Source organism: Notamacropus eugenii, chromosome 6, assembly GCF_028372415.1.
Source record: "Notamacropus eugenii isolate mMacEug1 chromosome 6, mMacEug1.pri_v2, whole genome shotgun sequence".
In the NCBI taxonomy this organism is placed as follows: Eukaryota; Metazoa; Chordata; class Mammalia; order Diprotodontia; family Macropodidae; genus Notamacropus; species Notamacropus eugenii.
The window spans coordinates 57,331,792-57,344,864 of NC_092877.1; the positions used below are offsets into that span (position 1 = coordinate 57,331,792).

General features: G+C 38.7%; 1 protein-coding gene across 4 annotated transcripts in view; it reads right to left on the reverse strand.

The window, feature by feature from the left end:
- The window catches only part of SORCS2 (sortilin related VPS10 domain containing receptor 2), a 1,292,493-nt gene that overhangs the window by 246,792 nt on the left and 1,032,628 nt on the right, over window positions 1–13,073 (reverse strand). The gene's annotated exons all lie outside the window — the stretch shown is intronic.

Genomic DNA, 13,073 nt, shown 5'->3' on the forward strand with positions numbered 1-13,073 from the left:
ATTCCTGATTGTCTTTGATCTCTTTCTTTATTCATGACAACAAAAGATATTCATCCTAGCTCTGCTAATTTATAATGTTTATGATAACCTTTTAGACCAAAGTTGGGTGTACATAGGAAGCTAATTTTAATTTATAATATGAGGTATTAGTCTAAACATAATTTTGCTAGATTGCTTTCTAGTTTTCCTCAATTTTTTTTAAGAATAGTGACTTCTAGAACAAGGATTGAGGTCTTTAGATTTTTCAAACCTGTTGCTGCTATGTTAATTTCCTTTTGCACCCTGTGCAGCAAACCTATTCATGACCAACCTCTCTATTTTCTAAACATTGCCAAATAGTTTCGATGATTATTGCTTCATTTAATAATGTGAGATCTGGTATTGCTAAGTTCCCTTTTTATTTTTTCATTTTTCTCCTTTGAGACTCTTAAACTTCTGTTTCTTAAGCTGAATTTTGTTATTTTTTCTAGCTTTACAAAGTTATTTTTTTGTTAGTCTGATTGATACAATGCAGAATAAACCAATTTGGGCAGCATTATACTTTCTATTATACTGGCATGACCTAATCATGAGCAATTAATGTTTTCTCCAATTACTTGTCTGTTACTTGACTATTCTGTTCTTGTATTTTAAAAATTTATGTGTCTTGGTAGATACACTCCTGAATATTTTATATATTCTGTATTTTACACATTTTGTATTTACACAACATACTGCATTCTGTAGTTATTTTAAATTTAATTTCTTTTTCTAATTCTTCCTGCTGGGTTATGTTGGTAATATGCAGAAATACTAATGATTCATGTCAATATCTCATTTTATGGGAGGATAAACTGAAGTCCAAAGGGACAAAATGACAATAATAACAATTCCAGCTTACATTCATCTAGCATTTAAGATTTGCAAAGTGCTTTATATCAGTTATCTCATTTGACCCTGACAACAACCCTCTGAGGTAGGTACTATTATTACTTTCATTTTATCAGTGAGGAAAATGGGGCTCAGAAGGATTTAGTGACTTATTCAGAGTTAATGAATATTTGTTACAAGTTCTTCCCAGTTCTTCCTACCTCCCAGCCCAGTGCTCTATCCATGGCATTATGCTTAAGGTACTATGTCAAAGGGCTGAGATTCAGTTCCATATTTTCTGATTCTAAATCTGGAGCTCCTTAGAGTAATGGGATATGAGAAGTCTGACAGGGCAGAGGAATGAGTGGAGATAAGAAGCGACTCAAAACATGAAATTTATCGATGGAGTTAATGCAACACTGGATCTTATGTCAGAGTATCTAGCAGACAGTGGGAACTGTGGGGAGTCCAGGAATGCACTTGCCTTCCTGAGATCAACTGTTCCACAAAGTCACCCAGTGAGCAGCCTTTTACACAACTTGGAATGGAGCATAAAAGCTTGATTCAAACATGTCCTCAGCTCTTCTCCCACTTCCCCTGCCCCTGCCAGGACCCAGTTTTGTAGTATTATGATACAGAAAGGAAAATCAGTGAACTTGGAATAAAGAGACCGGAGCATTACTTGCTTCCATGAAATCTATGTCTATGAAATCTGGAGTAATTAGTTTTCTTCCTCTGAGTCTCAGTTTTCTCATCTGTAAAATGGGAAAGATGGACACTGATCTCTAAAGTCTTTTCTAGCATTAAAGCTCTAATGATGAGAATGAGTCATTATTAAGAGTATTTTGAATCTTCCTTCTCATGACCACCATGAAATCCAGGTTTTTATCTCCTTACATGCAGAATACTCTAATTGCCTCTCAGTGCTATCCTGGCAATATTTTCTCTCCAAGGTTCCCCATTCTCTTAAAAGCATCTGAATTATGCCATCACATGAGGTTCTGAACCAGATGGGGATATATAAACCCTTCCAAAAGATCATTTAAACAAGGAAATTCAAGAAATATGAAGTCTCTCCTATGTCCAACATGCTGCTGGAGTTGATGTGATAATGCATAATAAATAACACAATCCTGGCTATTGTCCACTGCTACCTGGAGATAGGAATTTCCCTCACATGGTAGCACAGAGCTATTCAGCTGAAAATCATTCATGGAAAGCTAGAGAGAAGAGTTACCTCACACGTAGGCATTAAAACAAAAACAAAAATCAAAAAACAAAAAAAAGCTGAGCAAGCATGTAAATCATGTATGTGATAAAAAAATCTATAAGTGTTGGTTAAATTTGGACCCTCCTTTTCCTCTTGATGTTTGGGAAGTCTGCTTAATTGTTCATTAAGTTTCTCTGTTTTTCACATTCTTCTTTTTTCTTTTTTTTTTTTGCAAGGCAATTGGGGGTAAATAACTTGGTCAGGGTCACACAGCTAGTAAGTGTCAAGTGTCAGAGGTCAGATTTGAACTAAGGTCCTCTTGACTCCTGGGCCAGTTCTCTATTCACTGTACCACCTATCTGCCCCTGTTTTTCACACTCTTTTGATGCTCTGGTATGAACTCCTGCTTCTGAAATGAGCCCTGTCTCCTAACTCCATCTTTTCAGCTTTATGCTCTATATTTCTGGTAACTAGTCTTTAGATTTGCATAACTAAACGAATATTTCTAGCTCTACCCTCCTTGCAGGTTTTCTGATTGTTGCTCCTTTTCCCCTGAGAGGTTGAGAGGTCTCAGCTGATCAGTCCAGTCCTGACAATTCTTGATTTCAGGAATAAAAGAATTCTCTAGGACTCAAGCTATGTTAGCATCCTACCTCCAGAAAAACAAAAAACACTGTATTTTTCCAGCTTGGAGAAGAGATCAAAACAGGATACCAGCTTCAGATCCACCTCTCATACTGTCTAAAATGTGCCCAATTTAATTGTTTCTAAGTAGGAGCAATAGCTTCTGGGGATCACAGGCCAAGGTGTATCTTACATAAGGCTGACTCTAAGCTGCCATATCCTTGCACCTTGGTGCAGGGTACTTAAGCTATAATAGTAAGCTGCTGCTGGGAGTTACTAAGAGGTGTCAAAATGACCATTTCTGGGGAATCAGTACCAGACTGAAGTCAGGAATAAACCACGTGGAGATATTCTTATATGACCATGAGCATTGGGCAAAGATGGAGGCATAACTGCCATGTAGCCATGTGAATTCTCTGCAGCTGCTGTTACATTCACTGGCTGTACCTCTCCCATGCACCCAATTATTATCAAGGGTATAGAGGCTGAAAGAAGAGACAACTTCTTGATCACATCATCAGAATGACTTTCTACTTATATGCCAGGGGAGTTGTTTGCAGTAGGGTTGGTATGTGTTTGACTACAAAAAGAGTAGGATGATTTTGCACCCTAGTGAATACTCAGAATCCACAGCTATCCAGGAGTTCTTTTTATTGCCTCTTTATTGGTAGGCATTTGACATGTCCACCCACTAGTCAAAGAACCCAAAATTCCTCTGGCTGACATTCTTCAAATTTATGTTTCATTTTTCAGAAAGGAAGAGAACTGTGAGTCGATTTAGAGCTCTCTATGGTTGCCTAAAGAGGCAGTGATGAAACAGAATTCCTTCTGTTTGTGAGCATAGGGCTGGTAATATTTGAATATCCTTGTTTCCATTCTGGAGATCCATTCCTAAACAAGTTATTATTTCATCACAGTAGAGGGGTATTGATTCAGATCAGAATGTGTAGCATTGTTTAGCATTCTGCTTGGTGCCTGAAACTCTCTGGGTTCGACCTCTTTCATGACAATGGCCAATATCACTTTTTTTTAATGGCCAAAATCTTAGCAAGCATACAGCATCCAGTTTTCTGTCTTACTTGATTCTGACATTCAGATGATCACTGAAAGAAGCTATCTCTGTTACTTCATCCACCACACAATCTTTGATGATTTTAATTAGAACTCAATTATCTCCACTGTATGATATGGGAAGTCTTCCTCCCTAATATGAAAGACTGAACTGATGATATATTAGCATCTGTGTTTCTATTTCCCAGCCCCAACTAGACTGTGGCTAGGCAACAAGAGGGGAACCTGTAGCCCTCTAGTTCCTCAAGTGTGGCCCCCTGGCTGAATCCAAACTTTGCAGAACCAATTCCCTTAATAAAATAATTTTTTTTCTGTAAAACTTGGACTCAGTCAAAAGATTGTATTGAAGGACCTAGAAGGCCATAGGTATCCTTGAGGCCATAGAATATTCTGTTAAGCCTTTAGAAAATTGTGTAGCTAGGGAGAAGAAAAGGCAATCCATACCAGAAGACAAGGAAATAGGAAGCATTAGGAAATACAGCAAGATGTAGTTTTTAAACCATAAGATGGAATTTTGGTAGTGAACATTTTGCAGATCATTTTTGGTCCATGGGCCAGCAGTGTGTGATTTTTAGCCAAATCAAATCACCAAAGGAATAACTTTATCAAAAGATTTTTTACAGTTTTGTTTAGGAATCATGGCAAAGCACTTTCGATCTTCACAAAGTCAAAGCTTCCTCTACTCTTCCTGTTTAATTCTGAACCTTTCCTACTGTCCATCAAATATATATATATGTATATATATATATACACACACACATATGTATATGTATGTGCATCTATGTGTGTATATGGGGGTGTGTGTATGTGTGTGCAGAAAGAGGGAAAGAGAGAAAGAAACAGAGAGAGAGAGAGAGAGAGAGAGAGAGAGAGAGAGAGAGAGTGTGTGTGTGTGTGTGTGTGTGTGTGTGCGTGTGTGTGCTGGAACAGCTTAATGGTCTGTCTATCCACCTGCATTTCAAACTCGGGACCAGGAGTTTAGCAAACCACGGCCCAAATCCCAAATCAGGCTCACAGCCTGTTTTTGTGCAATAGATATGATAAGCTTTATTTTAAAATTATTTTAAAAGGTAAAAACCATTCTTTGCTCATGGGTCATACAAAAACACATAGAGGGTCACATTTGGCCTTTGGGGTGTAGTTTGCCAGCCCTTGCTCTGGGCAAAACGCAAATTTTATCTGCTTGGTTTTTCCTGTGTAGATTGCTAGGTTGAAATCTTTTGACTTGCTGTACTTCTCCATTATGAGCCTCTGTAACATGCCAGAGCTTGAAGCAATCACCATCCTATCACCCACAAACAGAAGAGTATGGAGGACCTCATTATTTTTTAGGGATGACCTCTGAGTAAGGATCATATAGCTCTCTGTTTTAAGCCTCACTTGATACTGATAATGGGAGGATCACGGAAAGAAGCTATGGTCTATAATAAGATGTCCCATCTACCAAGATACACTTTATGATTTTAAATTATGTAGAAGAGATATCTTGCTAGACAAAAGCCCATTGAATTTTTACTTTCTTGAATCAAATGTTTTTTCTACACTCAATAAATCAGTACAGTAAGACTGGAATCTCTGCACCACTCAGTCAACTGAGTGACTGTGAAGAAAAGTTCTGTTGTAGAACGTGATTTATAAATCCTGCCTCTCCCCTTTTCATTTTTCAGTCAATGATACCTTGGATACATGTTGAGATCACTTGCAGAGCTCCCTCTCCTCCATCCCAGCACTATAAGGAGAAAGGATTGGGGGTAGGGGGACAGGAGATGTTTAATATTGAGATGTGGGTTGGTAGTTAATGTTGCCCTATTCATCTTTCTCTAGGGAAATCATCTGTGATTTCCCACCTTATCATTTAGTATCTTCCCTGCTTTCATATCTGTCTGTGTTCATTCTTCATTTTCGAAGTACACCATGACATCAGAGAAATGATGACATGACTTGCACGATAGCTGGAGAATCAGTCCCTCAGTTTTCTCAAAGTTGTGTCACCCCATTCCTAGACTTACTGTATATATTTGATCTTCTTCAGTGATCTTCTTTTCTTTATTTTCTCCAGTGCCATTTCTCCAGCTTCATTTAGCATATCATGAAAAGTATACAGAATTATCTCATAACAACTCATGAGTTTTATTAAGTCTATTTTTGATAGATGAGAGAGTTGAGGCTCAAGAGAGGCTGACTGACTTGATGAGACAACATAGTAAGTATCATAGCCAAGATGTGTTCTGAATCCAAGACTAGTGTAGTTTCTGGTATATAATTTCAGCCATTTTTAGTTATGTTTGATCTGTGGTGTTGTTGTTCAGTCATTTTACTCATATTTGATTCTTTATGACTCCATTTAAGGTTTTCTTGGTAGAGATATTGGAGTAGTTTACCATTTCCATCTCCAACGCATTTTACAGATGAGGAAACTGAGGTAAATACAGTTAAGTGACCTATCCAGGTTAACATAACTTAGAAATGTCTGAGGCCAGATTTGAACTCAGGAAAGGGAGTCTTCCTGGCTTCAGGCCTGGCACTCTATCCCCTGTACCATTGAGCTGCCCTCTGATGTATCATATCAGCTTTCCTTCTTTCTTTTTTAATGGCATTTTGTTTTTATTTATTTATTATTAATTAATTTATATTGTTTAGTTTTCTATAATCACTTCTATATATCTTAGATTTTTTTTCTCTCTCTTTGTTCCACCCTCCCCCCCCAAGATGGAGTACAATCTTATATAGGTTCTATATGTACATTGACATTAAATATATTTTCACCTTAGTCATGCTGCACAGAAGAATTTAAATGAATGGGATAAACCATAAAAAAACCCCAAAACAAAACATAACACAAGAGAAAATAGTCTGCCTCATTCTGTGATTCAATTCCATAGTTCTTTGTCTGGATATGGAAGGCATTTTGCTTCAACAGTCCTTTGGGAATATTTTAGGTCTTGCATTACTGTGAAGGGCTGAGTCTACCAGAAAAGTTCCTTGCACAATGTGGTTGTTGCTGTGTACAAAGTTCTCCTAGTGCTGCTCCTTTCACTCAGCAGCAGTTCATATAAGTCCTTCCAGGCTTGTCTAAAGTCCTCCTGTTCATCATTTCTTATAGCAAAATAATATTCCATTACACTCATACACCACAACTTGTTCAGCCATTCCCCAATTGATGGATATTCCCTCGATTTCCAGTTCTTGGCCACCACAAAGAAAGCTGCTATAAATATTTTTGTACACGTGGGACCTTTTCCCATTTTCATGATCTCTTTGGGATATAGTCCTAGAAGTGATGCTTGAATTGTTTCTTTCTGGCTGCCTGCAGTATTTTCTCCTTCACCTGATAGTTCTGGAATTTGGCAACAGCATTCCTAGGTATTTTCAGTTTGGAATCCCTTTCAGGAGGTGATCAGTGGATTTTTTCAATGACTGTTTTGCCCTCTGGATCTAGCACGTCTGGGCAGTTTTCCTTGATGATTTCTTGGAAGATATTGTACAGGCTTTTTTTTTTTATTGTGACTTTCTGGTAGACCAATAATTCTTAGATTTTCTCTATTGGAGGTATTTTCAGGGCAGTTGTTTTTCCAGTGAGACATTTTACATTTTCTTCTATCTTTTTCATTCTTTAGATTCTGTTTGAATGTTTCTTGATGTCTTATAGAGTCATTAGCTTCTACTTGCCCAATTCTAGTTTTTAATAGACTGTTTTCTTCAGTTAACTTTTCCATCTCCTTTTCCATCTGTCCAGCTGTTCCTTTTAAGGAATTATTTTCTTTATATATATATATATATATATATATATATATATATATATATATATATATATATATATACATACATGTATATATGTATATATATATATAGTTTTATTTATTTAAGATTTTGACATTGATTTCCACACAATTTTGAGTTCCAATTTTTCACCCCATGTCTCCCCTCCCCCACCCATAATGCCTTGCATTCTGATTACCCCTTCCCTCAATGAGCCCTCCCTTCTATCACACCCCACCCTTCCCTTATCCCCATCTTCTGTCTTTTCTTATAGGGCAAGATAGATTTCTATACCCCATTGTATTTCTTATTTCCCAGTTACATGTAATAACAATTCTCAACATTTGTGTCTACTGCTTTAAATTTCAACTTCTTTCCCTTCCTCCTTCCCCACCCATCCCCACTGAGAAGGCAAGCAATTCAATGAAGGCTATTTATGTGTGGTTTTGCAAAAGACTTCCATAATAGTTATGTTATATAAGACTAACTATATTGCCCTCCATCCTACCTTATCCCCATTTATTCTATTCTCTCATTTGACCTTGTCCCTTCCCAAAAGTATTTACTTACAATTACCTCCTCCTCCCATTTGCCCTCCCTTCTATCATCCCCCTCCTCCCCCTTGTCCCCTTCTCTATTTTCTTGTAGTCTAAGATAGATTTTCATACCAAATTGAGTGAGCATGTTATTCCCTCTTTAAGCCACATGTGAAGAGAGTAAGCTTCACTTTTCCCCTGTCACCTCCTCCCTTTTTTCCTCCATTGAAAAAGACTTTTCTTATCTCTTTTATTAGTGATAATTTACCCCATTCCATTTCTCCCTTTCTCCTCCCAATATATTCCTCTCTCATCCCTTAATTTTATTTTTTATAGATATCATCCCTTTGGATTCAACTCGACCTGTGCTCTCTATATATCTGTGTGTGTGTGTGTGTGTGTGTGTGTAATCCCTCCACCTACCCAAATACTGAGAAAAGCCTCAAGAGTTACAAATCTTATCTTTCCATGTAGGAATGTAAACAGTTCAAGTTTAGAAAGGCCTTTATGTTTTTTCTTTCCTGTTTACCTTTCCATGCTTCTCTTGATTCTTGTGTTTGAAAGTCAGATTTTCTATTCAGATCTGGCCTTTTCATCAAGAATGCTTGAAAGTCCTCTGTATAATTGAATGACCATTTTTTTCCCCTGAAGTATTATACTCAGTTTTACTAGGTAAGTGATTCTTGGTTTCAGTCCCAGTTCCTTTGACTTCTGGAATATCCTGTTCCAAGCCCTTCAGTCCCTTAATGTAGAAGCTGCCAGATTCTGTGTTATCCTGATTGTATTTCCACAGTACTTGAATTGTTTCTTTTTTAGCTGCTTGCAATATTTTCTCCTTGACCTAGGAACTCTGAAATTTGGCCACGATATTCCTAGGAGTTTCTCTTTTTGGGTCTCTTTCAGGAAATGACCAATGGATTGTTTCAATATTTATTTTGTCCTCTGGTTCTAGAATATCAGGGCTGTTTTCCTTGATAATTTCATGAAAGATAATGTCTAAGCTCTTTTTTTGATCATGGCTTTCAGGTAGTCCTATAATTTTTAAATTGTTTCCCCTGGATCTAATTTCCAGAGCAGTTGTTTTTCCAATGGGATACTTCACATTATCTTCTATTTTTTTATTCCTTTGGTTTTATTTTTTTAACTTTTTGGTTTATCATGTGGTCATTAGCTTCCCTGAACTCCACTCTCATTTTTAGATACTATTTTCTTCAGTGAGCTTTTGAACCCCCTTTTTTTTCCATATGGCTATTTCTGCTTTTTAAAGCCTTCTTCTCCTCATTGGCTTTTTGGACCTCTTTTTCCAATTGAGTTAGCCTATTTTTAAAGGTGTTATTTTCCTCAGCATTTCCTTTAGCAAGCTTTTGGCTCACTTTTCAAGCTCTTCCATGGCCTGAGCCCATTGCATATTCATTTTGGAGGTACTGGATGCAGAAGCCTTCACTTCCTCTGACAGTATGCATTGTTCTTCCTCATCTGAAAGGATGGAAGGAAATACCTGTTCATCAAGAAAGTAACCTTCTATGGTCTTATTTTTTTTCCCCTTTTTGGGGCATTTCCCCAGCCAGTTACTTGACTTCTGAATCCTTTGTCAAGAGGAGGGTCCTAGTGTTCCTCTTCCCCCCAGTACCATGCTCAGGGCTGAGATTCAGATCAGCTGGTCAGTTCCCCCAGGCACTTTAGGCCAAGTGCTTCATGAATGGACATGCCCTGCTACCACCACACCACCCCTGCTGCTGCTCCCTCTATCACCACCACTGCCTAGAACCAGTGCTGGGGGTGACCCTGACCTCCTCTTGCCCAATTGGGAAAGCCCTCTTACTGACATTTGCAGCTTTCATCTGCACTTGTGGGTTGAGGGATCTGAGACTCTCCTTGCCCCAGAGTTCTGGTCGTGTTCCTCCTGGTGCTGCATGGAAAGGGCTGGGCCCTGCTCCACTATGTGTCCTATAGGATAGACCTTTCCTGTCTGCCTTCCAGGTTACCTTTGGCTGGAAATCTCTTTCACTCTGTTGTTCTGTGGCTTCTGCTGCTCCAGAATTTGTTGAGAGTCATTTTATAAAGGTATTTTATGGGCTCTGGGGAAAGAGCTAGCCTATGTGCATCTTTCTACTCCACCATCTTGGCTCTGCCCCCCAAGGAGTTATTTTCTTCAGTTAGTTTTCATACTTCCTTTCCCATTTGTCCAATTTTCCCAGTTATATTTTGTGCTTCCTTTTCCATTTGTCCAATTTTCCTTTTAATTTCTTCCATGATTTATTTTTTTCATATTTTTAAAATCGTTGGCCAGTTTTCCTTCTACTTCTCTAATTCGGCTTTTAAAAACCTTCTTGAGTTCTTCCACAATTGCTCTTTGGAGTTGAGACAAGTTCATATTTCCTTCTGAAGTTTCATTTGGGAGGACTGTCTCAATGTGGACCTCTTTGGTATTTGTTTTTTGGTCCTTGTCCCCATAGCAAGATTCTATGGTCTTTTCTTTTTTGATTTGCTTCTTGCTCATGTTGATCACCCTTTTCCTGGCTTTTAAAGTGGATCTCTGCTTCTGGGGCACAGGGGGCTCTGTACCACAGTTCTTGTGCTTAGAACTTGAGGCTTTGAATATTATGGTCTCTGGTTCTTTCAGTTAGAGTATAAAATGCTGCAGCTTATCTGGTGCTGAGCTAGCTGATGTGCCAAAGCAAAGATCAGGTGAAGTCTTTTTGAGTTTCCCTGAAATTACCCTGGAGCTTGATTAAGTGTGGGGGCGGGATGGTCTGGCTGCAGGAGATCTCCTCTCCTGAGCTAGAACATAGGCAAATTCAGTGGTTGATGAACCCTGTCTGTGCTAATGTCTTCCAAATTCCACTGACTGTGCTAAGTAAGGCACATCTAGGATCCTAGTGTTGGTGATTATGGGCTCCCCTCCATGGGGCTCAGGTTCTCCTCCCAGTTGACTGAGATGAGGCTGTCTAGGACAGCTCCTGTCCTATACTTGTCCCCTTCAGTCACAGCAAGAGGGACTCCCCTTTGTGATTTTCCTAGCCTCATGGGCTAAGAGACTATTTACCCCTTCAGCTGATCCCATTGTTCCAGCATTTTTTCTGGGGAAATATTTTCTGGATTTTTCAAGGTAAACAAGAGGAAGGAAATAGCATATACCAATCACTCTGCCATCTTGCTCCCTAAAATTCAAGTAGGTTACTTACAGACATTTAATTTGTGGGCTGATAGTCTCAGGAGCAGCTGCTGCAGTTACCTGAGGTTCTGCAGTTCTCTCTCGCTCACTTCCACTAGACTCCCATCCTGGGCTGATATGTTTGAGAATTTGCAGTGCTATTGCTGCTTCAGACCTCCCAGGGTTCCTGCTTGGCTTTGCTATGGTGGGTCCATGCTGGTACAGCCTATGCACTCCTCCAGCCCGTGTGTGACAGATCTTTCCCGTCAACCTTCCAATCTGTCCTGAGTTGGAAATCTGCCAGAGTCTGTCTCCTATTGGAGTCTGCCACTTTAAAATTTGTTCAGATTCTCTTTTTAAAGGTATCTGAAGGAGTTTGTCTTAGAGTTTAGGTGAGTACTTGCTCTCACTCCACCATATTGGCTCTGCCCAAAATCTATTATACCTATCAGCTTTCTAAATTTCACAAGTCCAAGTATATGTGAACAGACCAGCAGATAACACAGGTATTTCTGGAGATAGGATAGCCAGAAAACATCTAAACACTGCTTTATCACTGGCAAACTTTGTGATCTTGGGCATGTCATTTGGCATCTCTGTCTCTGTGCTAACTTATCTATAACAACAAACATTTATTTTATAAATGGGGCTTCCAGTCATTAAGAGATGAGCTTACAAGAATTATCAAAAACAGAAAGTCAAATTATATGGACATTGCCTTGAGTATGAGACAGCATGGAAGAGTGTAAAGGGTCCCAGAACTACAGAAATGGGAGCTGTCCTTGCTACTTTAATAATATGCACTATTTTCTCATGTACACATACACATACACACTCACACTCACAAAGACTTATCATCTGTCTATCTAAAATCAATGTTAAGTCACTTGTCCAAAGCCACAAAGGTAGTAAGTAGCAGACTCTGTATTCAAACCCAGCTCCTGTGACTTAATTCAGTCCTCTTCTTGGTGTACCATATTGCTTCTAGGTCAGGCAGTTAGGAAGCAGAAGAGATTATATTTGAACCTGGATTCTCTCATTCTAGACCCAAATGTGATTTTTAATGGAAATCTTTTTTTGCAAATGCGGGAAAGGTGGCCCAGACAGAAGCAGATTCTGTGGCATACTATATTTTTTACAGCATTTTGCTCCTAACAATAATGTGAGATGTAGAGGGAAAATCTGATTATCCTTGTTTTACAAATAAGGATGAATCAGGATAAGGAGCTCAGGGCAGGATGTAAAAATAGGAATCCTGTAGCTCACATTTAATAAATGTTTATTAGTCATTGAATATTTATGTGAAATTCACATAAGACAAGGAGAAAGAAGGTAAGTCTGGAATCATGAAGACTCTTAGAAATATCAATAACAATAGTTCATATTTAAAAAAAAAACCTTGTCAAAAGTTCTACTACATACATCACAAAGTACCCTACAGGCTATCTAATCTATTTCCCCCATGTCACAGATAAAAATTCTGAGGCCTAGAGACAGAAAGTGACTTGCCCAATGTCACATGACAAATCAGTGGCAAAGGTGGGAACAAAGCTCACAAATTCTGGTTCATCTCCAATATACTTTTGACTATACTATACAGCCCCTGTATAGTTCTCATGATAGAGAACTCACTGTCAAACAATGCAACCCATCTTTTATTGGACTCACTCAGCTAGTAATTGATAGGTGTGCTCTGTGGCTATTTCTTGAAAATACCCAGGACAGGTTTAATTTCTTGGGCCAGAGGATGGAGGTAAAACAAAGTAGGTTTAATATATTTGTTTCAGTCCTCCCTCCCCCACTCTGCCCCTGCATCTCTTTCCTCCAAAGGCAAGCTGCCAAGACAATAGCCTTAGCTGGATTAAGTGAG